The sequence below is a fragment of the Staurois parvus genome, unplaced genomic scaffold (genome assembly GCF_062004578.1).
Source record: "Staurois parvus isolate SC_StPar_1 unplaced genomic scaffold, SC_StPar_1.0 ptg000333l, whole genome shotgun sequence".
Taxonomy (NCBI): domain Eukaryota; kingdom Metazoa; phylum Chordata; class Amphibia; order Anura; family Ranidae; genus Staurois; species Staurois parvus.
In genome coordinates, this window is record NW_028318129.1 from 802,914 (window position 1) to 819,737 (window position 16,824).

The 16,824-nt window shown below is 49.8% G+C and overlaps 1 protein-coding gene and 2 non-coding genes across 3 annotated transcripts in view; 1 reads left to right on the forward strand and 2 right to left on the reverse strand.

The window, feature by feature from the left end:
* Positions 1-643: 643 nt before the first annotated feature.
* LOC149457247 (5S ribosomal RNA) lies at positions 644-762 on the reverse strand. The gene has a single exon (XR_016313731.1). It is a non-coding gene; the product is annotated as a 5S ribosomal RNA (ribosomal RNA).
* A 2,763-nt stretch (positions 763-3,525) lies between these two features.
* On the reverse strand, positions 3,526-3,644 carry LOC149457248 (5S ribosomal RNA). The gene has a single exon (XR_016313689.1). It is a non-coding gene; the product is annotated as a 5S ribosomal RNA (ribosomal RNA).
* Positions 3,645-9,727: 6,083 nt separating this feature from the next.
* Positions 9,728-16,824, forward strand: part of GFUS (GDP-L-fucose synthase) — a 37,233-nt gene continuing 30,136 nt past the window's right edge. Inside the window, exon 1 of the mRNA XM_089684004.1 lies at positions 9,728-9,814. The gene's annotated coding sequence lies outside the window, so the exon portion shown is untranslated. The remainder of the gene's footprint in view (positions 9,815-16,824) is intronic.

The window sequence follows — 16,824 nt, forward strand, 5'->3', positions numbered from 1 at the left end:
ATGAATGGCGGGTGGCTGTTCCAGCATGACAAGGAGCCAAAACACGCGGCCAAGGCAACAAAGCAGCGGCTGGAGAAGAAGCACGTTAAGCTCCTGGAGTGGCCTAGCCAGTCTCCAGACCTTCATCCGGCTGACAATATCTCTGTGGAGGGAGCTGAAAGTTGGAGTTGCCAAACGTCAGCCGCCAAACCTTCATGATTTGGAGAGGATCTGCCAAGAGGAGTGGGCCAAAATCCCTCCTGAGATGTGTGCAAAGCTGGTGGCCAACTCCAGGTAACGCCTGACCTCTGGGATTGCCAAGAAGGGATTTGCCAGCAAGCACTAAGCCCTGTTTGGTGAAGGGGGTGAGATACCTGTGTTCCCTGGTGAAGCTGCAAATGAGCGCCTGATTTGTTAGCCATGCATTTCTTGTGAGTTTTTTCTTGCTCTTCTGTCTGTGAGTGTTCCGATGCAGCAGCTAGCATTGTATTTTGAGAGGGCTGATTTGTTTGTGAGTGGGCCGAGCTGGCAAACGAGCAGGGGATGAAAAGGTTGTTTGCTTGAGTGCAGGTGTGCAGCAGGAGGGCTTGGAGAGCGGGGAGGTAAAAGTGAATGTGAAAGAGCCATGGAGGAGGAGAGTGACCCCTGCTGGAGGAAAAGCAAAAGCCTACAGCACCTGGTATTCCCAGGCGGTCTCCCATCCAAGTACTAACCAGGCCCGACCCTGCTTAGCTTCCGAGATCAGACGAGATCGGGCGCGTTCAGGGTGGTGTGGCCGTAGGCAGTACTCAGGCTCTCCTTCAAGCCTCTTCTACTTGTCACGGGCAGCCTGGCCTCCGCCTTTCTTCTGCTCTACTACCCAGGACAAGCCGCCTGCTGCTACTGCTGTTTCCTTTTCACCCACCGGCACAACTGACACACACCGCCCCGTCTCTCCTCTCTCACTCACTCTCCTCAAACCCCTGCCTCCCTCCCTCCCGCTGCTTTGCTCCCTCTTTAACCTCTTCCTGACCGCACCTCCTCACGCACAAGCACACCACACCAGCCTGGCCTCAACTGCTCCTCCTTCTCCTACCTGCCTTCCCCTGGCCTGACTTCAAGCCTTTGGCTCGCAGGGCTGAGCAGCACACCAGCCGCAGGGAGCAAGCATTGGACACAGCAGCCGCAAAGCGCACCGCAAAGCAAGGGGCCTACACCCGCTTGCCAGCCACACCTCTCGGGGCGCCGCACAGCGCTCCCGCCTCCCTGCCCCTGACCCAAACCAAGGCTAGGGACCCTGCTGGCACCGGGGCCTACAAACGCCAGTTCCTTGCGCTCCGGCCCTCGCTCTTTTTCACCGCCCCAGTGGCCGGCTCCCCCTTGCGCACACCACAGGGCCCTGACGCTCAGGCCCCTGCCTCCAGCAGCGGGCCCAGCGCTCTAACCGCCTCAGGGCGCAGGTATCGTGGCCTTCGGCGGCTCTGTTGCTTCTGGCTGGCTTGGGGGGCCGGCGCGCGTGCCTTCCCCGCTGCTGTCCCCCGGCCTGGGGAGCGCAGCGGAATGTGTCGGCGCAAGGCGACTGGAGAGCAGGCGTGAGAGTGCCAAAGCGGCTGAGGAGAGCGCTGGCAAAGGGCTGGGCCGTGGAGCCTAAGCGGGATGCAGGACGGGGCTAGCTGGCTGGGGGTGGCGTCTGAGCGTTGCCCCGCTGCCGGAGGGGGCTGGATGCGTGGCCAGCTCCTGAGGGACACAGAGAAGAAAGCCAGCGTGTTTTGAAAAGAGCGGCCCGCAAAAGGGAAGCGGGCTCACAAAAGCCTAGGCTGGCCTGGGGACTTTGGGGGAGCTACAGTGAAGGAAAGGAGTATTTCACCCCCTGCTGATTTTGAATCTTTGCCCGCTCACAAACAAATGATCGATCGGTCTAAAAATCCAATGCTAGGTGTATTGACTGAGATACAGACTAGCAAGAAAACATTCAAAAGCACTGCATGTCTAACCAATGATGCGCTGATTCGCATGTTCCTGAGGGAAAGAAGTATTCCATCCCCTATCATTCAGCAGCATTTCTGGCTCCCAGGTGTCTTTCACACAGGTAACAAGCTGAGATTAGAAGCAGCCTCTTAAAGGGAGAGATGCTAATCTCATTTTCTTACCTGTATAAAAGACACCTGTCCACAGGAGCAATCAAACCATCAGATTCCAAACCCTCCACCACGGCAAAGACCAAAGAGCTGTCCAGGGATGTCAGCAACAGGATCGAAGACCTACACAAGGCTGGACTGGGCTACCAAACTATGGCCAAGCAGCTTGGTGAGAAGGTGACAACAGCCGGTGCAATCATTCGCAAATGGAAGAAACACAAAGCAACTGTCAGTCTCCCTAGGACCGGTGCACCGTGCAAGATCTCCCCTCGTGGAGTGTTAATGATCATGACAACAGTGAGGCATCATCCCAGAACTACGAGTGAGGATCTTGTCAATGATCTCCGGCCAGCTGGGACCGCAGTCACCAAGAGAACAATGGGTAACACACTACGCCGACGAGGATTGAAATCCCGCAGTGCCCGCAAGGTCCCTCTGCTCAAGAGAGCACATGTCCAGGCCCGTCTGAAGTTTGCCACTGAACATCTGAATGAGGCAGAGCAGGACTGGTTGAAAGTGTCCTGGTCAGATGAGACCACCAAAATGGAGCTCTTTGGCATCAACTCAACTCGCCGCGTTTGGAGGAGGAGGAGGATGAGGAATGCTGCCTATGACCCCAAGAACACCATCCCAACTGTCAAACATGGCGGTGGAAATATGCTGCTTTGGGGGTGTTTTTCTGCTAAGGGGACAGGACAACTGCACCGCATCAAGGGGACCATGGACGGGGCAACGGAGCGGCAAATCTTGGGCGAGAACCTTCTCCCCTCAGCCAGGGCATTGAAAATGAATGGCGGGTGGCTGTTCCAGCATGACAAGGAGCCAAAACACGCGGCCAAGGCAACAAAGCAGCGGCTGGAGAAGAAGCACGTTAAGCTCCTGGAGTGGCCTAGCCAGTCTCCAGACCTTCATCCGGCTGACAATATCTCTGTGGAGGGAGCTGAAAGTTGGAGTTGCCAAACGTCAGCCGCCAAACCTTCATGATTTGGAGAGGATCTGCCAAGAGGAGTGGGCCAAAATCCCTCCTGAGATGTGTGCAAAGCTGGTGGCCAACTCCAGGTAACGCCTGACCTCTGGGATTGCCAAGAAGGGATTTGCCAGCAAGCACTAAGCCCTGTTTGGTGAAGGGGATGAGATACCTGTGTTCCCTGGTGAACCTGCAAATGAGCGCCTGATTTGTTAGCCTTGCATTTCTTGTGAGTTTTTTCTTGCTCTTCTGTCTGTGAGTGTTCCGATGCAGCAGCTAGCATTGTATTTTGAGAGGGCTGATTTGTTTGTGAGTGGGCCGAGCTGGCAAACGAGCAGGGGATGAAAAGGTTGTTTGCTTGAGTGCAGGTGTGCAGCAGGAGGGCTTGGAGAGCGGGGAGGTAAAAGTGAATGTGAAAGAGCCATGGAGGAGGAGAGTGACCCCTGCTGGAGGAAAAGCAAAAGCCTACAGCACCTGGTATTCCCAGGCGGTCTCCCATCCAAGTACTAACCAGGCCCGACCCTGCTTAGCTTCTGAGATCAGACGAGATCGGGCGCGTTCAGGGTGGTGTGGCCGTAGGCCGTACTCAGGCTCTCCTTCAAGCCTCTTCTACTTGTCACGGGCAGCCTGGCCTCCGCCTTTCCTCGGCTCTACTACCCAGGACAAGCCGCCTGCAGCTAATGCTGTTTCCTTTTCACCCACCGCCACAACTGACACACCGCCCCGTCTCTCCTCTCTCGCTCACTCTCCTCAAACCCCTGCCTCCCTCCCTCCCGCTGCTTTGCTCCCTCTTTAACCTCTTCCTGACCGCACCTCCTCACGCACAAGCACACCACGCCAGCCTGGCCTCAACCGCTCCTCCTTCTCCTTCCCGCCTTCCCCTGGCCTGACTTCAAGCCTTTGGCTCGCAGGGCTGAGCAGTACACCAGCCGCAGGGAGCAAGCTTTGGACACAGCAGCCGCAAAACGCACCGCAAAGCAAGAGGCCAAGCTCGCTTGCCAGCCAGACCTCTCGGGGCGCCGCACAGCGCTCCCGCCTCCCTGCCCCTGACCCAAACCAAGGCTAGGGACCCTGCTGGCACCGGGGCCTACAAACGCCAGTTCCTTGCGCTCCGGCCCTCGCTCTTTTTCACCGCCCCAGTGGCCGGCTCCCCCTTGCGCACACCACAGGGCCCTGACGCTCAGGCCCCTGCCTCCAGCAGCGGGCCCAGCGCTCTAACCGCCTCAGGGCGCAGGTATCGTGGCCTTCGGCGGCTCTGTTGCTTCTGGCTGGCTTGGGGGGCCGGCGCGCATGCCTTCCCCGCTGCTGTCCCCCGGCCTGGGGAGCGCAGCGGAATGTGTCGGCGCAAGGCGACTGGAGAGCAGGCGTGAGAGCGCCAAAGCGGCTGAGGAGAGCGCTGGCAAAGGGCTGGGCCGTGGAGCCTAAGCGGGATGCAGGACGGGGCTAGCTGGCTGGGGGTGGCGTCTGAGCGTTGCTCCGCTGCCGGAGGGGGCTGGATGCGTGGCCAGCTCCTGAGGGACACAGAGAAGAAAGCCAGCGTGTTTTGAAAAGAGCGGGCCGCAACAGGGAAGCGGCCTCAGAAAAGCCTAGGCTGGCCTGGGGACTTTGGGGGAGCTACAGTGAAGGAAAGGAGTATTTCACCCCCTGCTGATTTGGAATCTTTGCCCGCTCACAAACAAATGATCGATCGGTCTAAAAATCCAATGCTAGGTGTATTGACTGAGAGACAGACTAGCAAGAAAACATTCAAAAGCACTGCATGTCTAACCAATGATGCGCTGATTCGCATGTTCGGGAGGGAAAAAAGTATTCCATCCCCTATCATTCAGCAGCATTTCTGGCTCCCAGGTGTCCTTCACACAGGTAACAAGCTGAGATTAGAAGCAGCCTCTTAAAGGGAGTGCTGCTAATCTCATTTTCTTACCTGTATAAAAGACACCTGTCCACAGGAGCAATCAAACCATCAGATTCCAAACTCTCCACCATGGCAAAGACCAAAGAGCTGTCCAAGGATGTCAGGGACAAGATTGTAGACCCACACAAGGCTGGACTGGGCTACTAAACTATGGCCAAGCAGCTTGGTAAGAAGGTGACAACAGTCGGTGCAATCATTCGCAAATGGAAGAAACACAAAGCAACTGTCAGTCTCCCTAGGACTGGTGCCACCAAGTACCAAGTCATGTTTTGTGAAGGGGATCAAATCCTTCTTTCCCTCATGAACATGCAGATCAGTCATCATTTGTTAGACGCATTTCTGCTGAATTTCTTGTTGCTATTCTGTCTCTCAGTGTTACACTGAACATTCCATTTTTAGATCGATCATTTCTTTGTGAGGGGCGAACATTCAACATCAGCAGGGGAGCAAATACACATTTCCTACACTGTAGGACAAATGCAGATGGAAAAGCATGCATCAACTTCATTGAGACTCTCATAACACCCCAGTCACACCGAGTGCAACTTGCCATGCTATTTGCCATGCCATGCGAGTTGCAAATCATGGCAAGTTGCACCCATTGTCTGCAATTAAAGTGGTCCTATCGGTGCGCTTCCAACTTGGTCGGAGGCGCACCGATTTCTAAAGCAGTGAATGCACTACTTCAGGTGCGACTTGCATATACATCTGTGTCTTGCAAGTCGCACCCTAAGTCGGAATACCATCTGAATTTTAAAAATTGAAGATCTCCTCCACTCCTCCTACCACTCCATCCCCCACAGGCACTTCCTCCCGTACTACAATCCCCTCCCTCCTAGATTGCAAGCTCCCAGGATCAGGGCCCTCGAACCCCTCGTGTATTGAATTGTATTGTTGCTGTACTGTCTCCCATTATAATGTACAGCGCTGAGCAAACTGTTGGCGCCATAAATCCTGTATAATAATAACAATAATTTTAACATATATTTTTACATATATTGTATGTCTTTAAAAATACAAATCTACATTTTGGGAATGCATTTACAATTATCTGCAAAAAATATATGTTGAAATTAATTTTTATACGTTAAAAAAAATCTGAAGAATATCTTTTAAAAAATATATATTTTTTAAAATACTTTTTTCTTAAACATATTCTTCAGATTTTTTTTAACGTATAAAAATTAATTTCAACATATATTTTTACATATATTGTATGTCTTTAAAAATACAAATCTACATTTTGGGAATGCATTTACAATTATCTGCAAAAAATATAAGTTGAAATAAATTTTTATACGTTAAAAAAAAATCTGAAGAATATATTTAAGAAAAAAGTATTTTAAAAAATATATATTTTTTAAAAGATATTCTTCAGATTTTTTTTAACATATAAAAAAGTCATTTTAACATATTTTTACATATATTTGTAAATGCATTCCAAAAATGTAGGTTTGAATTTTTAAAGACATACAGTATACTTGAAAATGTATTTTTAAAAATATTTTTCATACATGTGGCAATAAAAACGCATTTCAACATACAGTATATATATATATATATATATTAAAAAAATGTATATAGATATATATTTACTGGAATATATTTTGAAATATATTGCATATGGCCAAAATTGTAGTATTTCAAATATATTTTTCTTCCATGTGGGAGGAAAGTGCCCTCATGTTAAAAGTCAGCTGCTACAGTATTTGTAGTTGCTCACTTTTAATGTTTTATTTTTTTTTTTTTGGGGGGGGCAGAGCCTCGCTTTAAGACATACCCAACTGCATCCGTGGTCACCGAGGATTGAACAAAAAAAAAGACAAAAAAATTAATGAAACAATAAATAACAACAAAATAAATAAAAAATCATTTAAAATATGGCCACAATGATCGCATTCTTCTTGGGTATAGATGAACGATCGAATATGAACGAGTGAGGAGCGATCGCAGGATCTCTATAGATAATGGTTCATGTGCATCAGAATATTATCATCATATCACAGTGACACCATTCTTCTAAGGCCCCTTTCACACGGATGTTCCAATCGGGTCCGCCAGCCCTCAATCGGAACCTCTATTCTCCTCTATGGAGTAGTGTGTGTAAACGGACATCCAATCTGATCTGAATCACGGACATGCCGTCATCCGATCCGATCCACCAAAAAGAGACGGATGGAGATCCATTCCCCTTCCTTCCATCGGATCGGATGGCAGTTGGATGAAAACGGACAAGGCGGTCTACTTTCATCCAACTGCCAATAGAGGACAGGCTGTGTCTCTGTCTGCTCTGCAGCAGCGGAGCGGACACGGGCCTGTCATCCAGCGGGGATCCTCCCAAGACCTCCTGCTCTCTAGCTCCCTTGTCACCGCCTCCCATGCTCACCTCCAGGATTTCTTCAGAACCGCTCCCATCCTCTGGAACTCCCTTCCCTAATGTGTCTATCTCCACCTGTGTCCCTCTTCAGAGAGGCCTATCCTGCCCCCACCTAACAACTGTACATGTATTTTCTCCATCAGCCCATCCCCCACAGTTATTACCTTTTGTATCTCTTGACCCGCCCTCTTAGAATGTAAGCTCTATGAGCCGAGCCCTCTGAGTCCTCCTGTAATAATTGGGATTGTAATTGTACCGTCTGCCCTTATGTTGTAAAGTTCTGTGTAAACTGTTGGCCCTATATAAATCCTGTATAATAATAATAATCAGCGGAGAACCCCCCCCCCCCCCCCCGCTGATCAAGTGGATCCGCTGACAGGTCCTCCATGTGTGTAAGGGGCCTAATACAGATCAGTTGGGGTCGGAGAAGACTAATGCCGAGTGCACGCCATCAGGAAACCAGATGGAAAATACCGCTTTTGAGGTGATCTTCTGATAATCTGATCATTAGTACACAGCCTTCGGAAGCCGATCACAACAATGCAAAATTATCCGAACAATACAATACAACACATTACATTACAATACAATACAGTACAATACAACACATTACATTACAATACATTACAATACAATACAACACATAACAATACAATACAATACAATACAGTACAATACACTACAATACAGTACAATACACTACAATACAGTACAGTACACTACACTACACTACAATACACTACAATACAGTACAATACACTACAATACAATACACTACAATACAGTACAGTACACTACACTACAATACACTACAATACAGTACAATACAATACACTACAATACAGTACAGTACACTACAATACAATACACTACAATACACTACAATACAGTACACTACAATACAGTACAGTACACTACACTACAATACACTACAATACAGTACACTACAATACAGTACAGTACACTACACTACAATACACTACAATACAGTACAATACAATACACTACAATACAGTACAGTACACTACAATACAATACACTACAATACAATACACTACAATACAATACACTACAATACAGTACAGTACACTACACTACAATACACTACAATACAGTACAATACAATACACTACAATACAATACACTACAATACACTACAATACAGTACACTACAATACAGTACAGTACACTACAATACAGTACAATACAGTACACTACAATACACTACAATACAGTACAATACAATACAGTACACTACAATACAGTACAATACACTACAATACAATACACTACAATACAGTACACTACAATACAATACACTACAATACACTATAATACAATACACTACAATACAATACAGTACAATACACTACAATACAATACACTACAATACAGTACAATACAATACAATACAGTACAATACACTACAATACAGTACAGTACACTACAATACAATACACTACAATACAATACACTACAATACAGTACACTACAATACAATACACTACAATACACTATAATACAATACACTACAATACAATACAGTACAATACACTACAATACAATACACTACAATACAGTACAATACAATACAATACAGTACAATACACTACAATACAGTACAGTACACTACAATACAATACACTACAATACAATACACTACAATACAGTACACTACAATACAATACAGTACAATACACTACAATACAGTACAGTACACTACAATACAATACACTACAATACAATACAATACAGTACAATACAATACAATACAGTACAATACACTACAATACAGTACAGTACACTACAATACAATACACTACAATACAATACACTACAATACAGTACACTACAATACATTACAGTACAATACATTACAATACATTACAATACAGTACAATACATTACAATACAGTACAATACAATACAATACAATACACTACAATACAGTACAGTACACTACACTACAATACACTACAATACAGTACAGTACAATACAGTACAATACATTACAATACATTACAATACATTACAGTACAATACAGTACAATACATTACAGTACAATACAATACATAACATTACAATACATAACAATACGATACAATACAATACATAACAATACAATACAATACAATACAGTACAATACATTATATTACAACATATGACATCAATTCTGAAATTATATTCTGTTATATGAGAATTTTTGTAACTTTAGTGACCTCTTCATTTTCGATATGAAACTAGAAAGCAAAACAAACAAACAAAAACCACGGGGCGATGATTTGTCCGATCTTCTCATCACGTGTGCGAGGCTTTAGTTCTAGCAGAACATACATTTCTTTCCAGCACTGGAGGAGTTAGCAACAGGCGGGGGCGGGGCAGGACTACATTTCCCGGCATGCAGCAGGTGAGGTGAGAGCCGGAAGTGGTGTTGGAAGGGATTGAATGATCAGAGAGGTGAGAGGAAAGTTCTGTGTTGTCTCCCTATGTCTGTGCCGGGTCTATGTACAGGGGGGGGATTTATTAACCTGGAGGGTGCAGCTCTGTATAGAGACCAATCAGCTTCCAGGTTTTATTATCAGAGCTTCATTGAACAATCAGAAGTTAAGAAGTTAGAAGCTGATTGGCTGCTGTGCAGAGCTGCACCTGATTGAGTGTTCTGGTTTTAGTAAATCAACCCTTATATATCGCTGTGAGGTCACAATGTATCGCTGTGAGGTCACCATGTATCGCTGTGAGGTCACCATGTATCGCTGTGAGGTCACCATGTATCGCTGTGACAGTACAATGTATTGCTGTGAGGTTACAATGTATCGCTGTGAGGTTACAATGTATCGCTGTGAGGTTACAATGTATCGCTGTGACAGTACAATGTATCGCTGTGAGGTTACAATGTATCGCTGTGAGGTTACAATGTATCGCTGTGACAGTACAATGTATCGCTGTGAGGTTACAATGTATCGCTGTGACAGTACAATGTATTGCTGTGAGGTTACAATGTATCGCCGTGACAGTCCAATGTATCGCCATGAGGTTACAATGTATCGCCATGAGGTTACAATGTATCGCCATGAGGTTACAATGTATCGCCGTGAAGTTACACTGGGGATGATTTACTACAACTGAAGAGTGCTGAATCTGGAGCAGCTGTGCATGACAACCAATCAGCTTCCAACGTTTCAGCGCATCTGATGAATGTGACTGTCAGCATCCCATCACCTGCGTTGTGATTTCTGAAGTAGTTCCTGTGTGACGTTTTCAGCACTTTTGTTGCGATTTCACCTACAGAGGATATAATTGGAGTCACAAGAAATCATTGAAAGTCTTCACAAGTCGCAGTAAGCCCCGGGGTCACACTGGAGGCAACATGACATGTGATTTGTATGCATTTGAAATTGCATGTGAAGTCGCCCCCTATTGTCCGCTATTAGATCGGTCACATCGGGGCGGTTCTGACTCAGTCGGAGTCGCACTGATTTCTATAGTAGTGCATCTGCTGCTTCTGGTGTGATTTGCATAGATGTCTGTGTCGGATGTCCTGCAAATCACACCTGAAATCGGCGTGTCACCCAACTTTGAAATGGTGCGACTTCACTGTAAGTCACATGATTTCAGAGTCAGGCTTGATGTGAATGGAGGGTTAAGTCTTCAGAAATCGCACCTGAAATTGCGCTCAAATTGTGTGATTTATAAATCGCAGCTGTGTGACCGATGACTTATTGTCAAAGCCTAACTGAGCAAGCTGACGTTCTATACTGTCCACTATATACTGCCCCCCCCCCCCCCAGCTGTGTACTGACACGCCCTCTGACCCCAGTATATACTGCCCCCCCCAGCTGTGTACTGACACGCCCTATGACCCCAGTATATACTGCCCCTCCCCAGCTGTGTACTGACACTCCCTCTGACCCCAGTATATACTGCCCCCCCCAGCTGTGTACTGACACGCCCTATGACCCCAGCATATACTGGCCCCCCCCCCAGCTGTGTACTGACACGCCCTATGACCCCAGTATATACTGCCCCCCCAGCTGTGTACTGACACTCCCTCTGACCCCAGTATATACTGCCCCCCCCAGCTGTGTACTGACACGCCCTATGACCCCAGCATATACTGGCCCCCCCCCCCCCAGCTGTGTACTGACACGCCCTATGACCCCAGTATATACTGCCCCCCCAGCTGTGTACTGACACTCCCTCTGAGCCCAGTATATACTGCCCCCCCCCCCAGCTGTGTACTGACACGCCCTATGACCCCAGTATATACTGCCCCCCCAGCTGTGTACTGACACCCCCTCTGACCCCAGTATATACTGCCCCCCCCAGCTGTGTACTGACACTCCCTCTGACCCCAGTATATACTCCCCCCCCAGCCCCCCCCGCAGCTGTGTACTGACACGCCTTCTGACCCCAGTATATACTGCCCCCCCAGCTGTGTACTGACACGCCTTCTGACCCCAGTATATACTGCCCCCCAGCTGTGTACTGACACCCCCTCTGACCCCAGTATATACTGCCCCCCCCCAGCTGTGTACTGACACTCCCTCTGACCCCAGTATATACTGCCCCCCCCCCAGCTGTGTACTGACACTCCCTCTGACCCCAGTATATACTGCCCCCCCCCCCAAGCTGTGTCCTGACACTTCCTCTGACCTCAGTATATACTGCCCCCCCCCCCCCAAGCTGTGTCCTGACACTCCCTCTGACCCCAGTATATACTGCCCCCCCCCCCCCCAAGCTGTGTACTGACACTGTCCCCCAGCTGTGTACTGACACTTCCTCTGACCTCAGTATATACTGCCCCCCCCAAGCTGTGTACTGACACTCCCTCTGACCCCAGTCTATACTGCCCCTCCACCCCCAAGCTGTGTACTGACACTCCCTCTGACCTCAGTATATACTGCCCCCCCCCCAAGCTGTGTACTGACACGCCCTCTGACCCCAGTACATACAGCCCCCCCCAGCTATGTACTGACACCCCCTCTGACCCCAGCTCTCATGATCATTGACACTCCACGAGGGGAGATCTTGCTCGGTGCACCGGTCCTAGGGAGACTGACAGTTGCTTTGTGTTTCTTCTATTTGTGAATGATTGCACCGACTGTTGTCACCTTCTCACCAAGCTGCTTGGCCATAGTTTGGTAGCCCAGTCCAGCCTTGTGTAGGTCTACCATCTTGTCCCTGACATCCCTGGACAGCTCTTTGGTCTTTGCCGTGGTGGAGAGTTTGGAATCTGATGGTTTGATTGCTCCTGTGGACAGGTGTCTTTTATACAGGTAAGAAAATGAGATTAGCATCTCTCCCTTTAAGAGGCTGCTTCTAATCTCAGCTTGTTACCTGTATGAGAGACACCTGGGAGCCAGAAATCCTGCTGAATGATAGGGGATCAAATCCTTCTTTCCCTCATGAACATGCAGATCCGTCATCATTTGTTAGACGCATTTCTGCTGAATTTGTTGTTGTATTCTGTCTCTCAGTGTTACACCGAACATTCCATTGTTAGACCGATCATTTCTGTGTGAGGGGCGAACATTCCATTGTTAGAGCGATCGTTTCTGTGTGAGGGGCGGACATTCCATTGTTAGACCAATCATTTCTTTGTGAGGGGCAAACGTTCAACATCAGCCGGGGAGCAAATATGTATTTCCTTCACTGTATGTAATCTCCCCTCCCAGCACAGTATATATTACTCCTCTGTACTGGAATTAAATTTGTGTCCTGTCTTGTCCCAATCACCTTGTGAGGCGTGAATACAGATATTAGTTGTCACCAGGACAGGAAGTGAGTGTAAATCTTCCACTGGGGACACCTGTTCTGGTGACAGTGGATACCCCTCTCCAGCCAGCAGCCCCATGTGACTATTTCCAGCAGCCTGTAGGGTGATTGGCAGCAGCAGGAGCTGCATTGCCTTCAGAGCAGCTGAGGGTTTCCAAAGCTGAGCGTCTTCTTTAGACTCTTCCCCAATCCCTCCAGGAGACACCATTAGAAAATATATGATTAAATTTTTTTTTTCTAATGAAAGTAGGGCTAAGTGTTGAATAAAGGCTTATCTAGATTTGCGTTTGGGGGTGGTAAAACTAGGCAGATGAGCTGTGTTTTTACCCCCCTCCCTTCTTATTGTCTGACAAACACTATTCAAATAAACAAACAGGACCATATCATTGGGCAACTGATTTCATGGCTCATTTATACTTGCAGTTGGGGTGACGGAGGTTGAACTGTGTTTTTACTGCACCCCCCTATCCCCTTTCCCCCCCCCCCCCCCCCCCCCAATTGTCCATTTTTTAAGAATACCACTGCAGGCAAGGGGGAAACCTCGCTGGCTGTCTATTTACAGTTCACCTTTTCGTAACATTTTACACTCTTTTTCAGGGTGTAACATGTTACGATATGACCAGCGCCCGATCCCCACTTTGATGACTAGCAGAGGATCTTCTCTCCCCTCGTTAGCTGTCCATTTTTTTAAAAAAAAGTGGCTGTGCGTCGCTCGGCCCACACGGCTGCGTCGCTCGGCCCACACGGCTGCGTCGCTCGGCCCACACGGCTGCGTCGCTCGGCCCACACGGCTGCGTCGCTCGGCCCACACGGCTGCGTCGCTCGGCCCACACGGCTGCGTCGCTCGGCCCACACGGCTGCGTCACTCAATCACAGTCCTCTGTGAATGAGAGATTACAAGTCTCTACAGCCTTAGTGGCTGTCAGACTTTAGTCCTCAATGAACTAAAACAATGCTGTGGAGCGCCGTGGTAGGTCATTGAATCTTCCTGTTGGTATATCTGCTTCCCCCCTACACCCCGTATGTCAAGGAGATATACTGACAGATACACAGAGACCTGTATGGTACCACCAATCTGCTGGTCTCTGGTGCAATGCTTTCCAGGCTCCTGCAGACAAAAATGATAAATGCACATTTTTTTACCTGCAAAAAAAATGTGCATTTTATTTTTTTTTTTCTAAAAGGTGAACATATCCTTTTTAAACATGTTTAAATTTTCCTGCTCTGTGCAATGGTTTTGCACAGAGCAGCCCCAAACCTCCTCTTCTGGGGTCCTCCTGCTGGTGCTCCTGGCTCAACAGTGCTCTCCCCCACCCCCTGAGTGCCACCATAGCAAGCCTCATCATGGCAGCCTCATCAGTAGCCCATCAGGGGCAGCCTCATCAGGGGCAGTCGTGTCGGTTTCCCATCAGGAGCAGCCCCGTCAGTGCCCATCAGTATCCCATCAGGGCAGCCCCGTCAGCGCCCATCAGTATCCCATCAGGGGCAGCCCCGTCAGTGCCCATCAGTATGCCATCAGGGCAGCCTCGTCAGCGCCCATCAGTATCCCATCAGGGCAGCCCCGTCAGCGCCCATCAGTATCCCATCAGGGGCAGCCCCGTCAGCGCCCATCAGTATCCCATCAGGGGCAGCCCCGTCAGCGCCCATCAGTATCCCATCAGGGGCAGCCCCGTCAGCGCCCATCAGTATCCCATCAGGGGCAGCCCCGTCAGCGCCCATCAGTATCCCATCAGGGGCAGCCCCGTCAGCGCCCATCAGTATCCCATCAGGGGCAGCCCCGTCAGCGCCCATCAGTATCCCATCAGGGGCAGCCCGTCAGCGCCCATCAGTATCCCATCAGGGACAGCCCCGTCAGCGCCCATCAGTATCCCATCAGGGGCAGCCCCGTCAGCGCCCATCAGTATCCCATCAGGGGCAGCCCCGTCAGCGCCCATCAGTATCCCATCAGGGGCAGCCCCGTCAGCGCCCATCAGTATCCCATCAGGGGCAGCCCCGTCAGCGCCCATCAGTATCCCATCAGGGGCAGCCCCGTCAGCGCCCATCAGTATCCCATCAGGGGCAGCCCCGTCAGCGCCCATCAGTATCCCATCAGGGGCAGCCCCGTCAGCGCCCATCAGTATCCCATCAGGGGCAGCCCCGTCAGCGCCCATCAGTATCCCATCAGGGGCAGCCCCGTCAGCGCCCATCAGTATCCCATCAGGGGCAGCCCCGTCAGCGCCCATCAGTATCCCATCAGGGGCAGCCCCGTCAGCGCCCATCAGTATCCCATCAGGGGCAGCCCCGTCAGCGCCCATCAGTATCCCATCAGGGGCAGCCCCGTCAGCGCCCATCAGTATCCCATCAGGGGCAGCCCCGTCAGCGCCCATCAGTATCCCATCAGGGGCAGCCCCGTCAGCGCCCATCAGTATCCCATCAGGGGCAGCCCCGTCAGCGCCCATCAGTATCCCATCAGGGGCAGCCCCGTCAGCGCCCATCAGTATCCCATCAGGGGCAGCCCCGTCAGCGCCCATCAGTATCCCATCAGGGGCAGCCCCGTCAGCGCCCATCAGTATCCCATCAGGGGCAGCCCCGTCAGCGCCCATCAGTATCCCATCAGGGGCAGCCCCGTCAGCGCCCATCAGTATCCCATCAGGGGCAGCCCCGTCAGCGCCCATCAGTATCCCATCAGGGGCAGCCCCGTCAGCGCCCATCAGTATCCCATCAGGGGCAGCCCCGTCAGCGCCCATCAGTATCCCATCAGGGGCAGCCCCGTCAGCGCCCATCAGTATCCCATCAGGGGCAGCCCCGTCAGCGCCCATCAGTATCCCATCAGGGGCAGCCCCGTCAGCGCCCATCAGTATCCCATCAGGGGCAGCCCCGTCAGCGCCCATCAGTATCCCATCAGGGGCAGCCCCGTCAGCGCCCATCAGTATCCCATCAGGGGCAGCCCCGTCAGCGCCCATCAGTATCCCATCAGGGGCAGCCCCGTCAGCGCCCATCAGTATCCCATCAGGGGCAGCCCCGTCAGCGCCCATCAGTATCCCATCAGGGGCAGCCTCATCAGCGCCCATCAGTATCCCATCCGGGCAGCCTTATCAGCGCAGCGTACATCAGTGAAGAATAAATTACTTATTTGCAAAAATTTTTTTAACAGAAACAGACTTTTTTTTTTTCAAAATTTTCAGAATGCTAAAAATTTTATGAGTACAGTGTTGCATGACCGCGCAATTGTCATTCAAAGTGCAACAGGGCTGAAAACTGGCCTGGGCAGGAAAGGGGTGAAAGTGCCCGGTATTGGAAGTGATTAACATTTTTGCCACTACAGAAGACCTGCACTTATAGTGGACAGTGAAGAGTTGGATGGTAAGGAGACCCGGTTGAGCTTACACCTATAAATCCGTGGCCATATTCGGCAGTATGGTATCTGTAGCGTTCCACATTTTGCCATTTTACCAATTGTTAGTGCTATGGTACCATGTGCATTGGACTTCCATTGATGGGCCAATAACCCTTCCGGCTCCCATTGAATACCCGGCAGCTGCTGAAGTTGTCTCGGCGTTGACCGCTCTTCGAAGGAACTCTGAAAGTCAAAGGCAACCCTTGTAGCTCCTCCCCTCATTATCAGCGCTTCCCCCGACACAAGCTCCGACAGTGGGGACCATTTCTCTACAGCTCCTCCCTTCCCGCTTTCAGCATTGTTGCTGCTTTCTTCG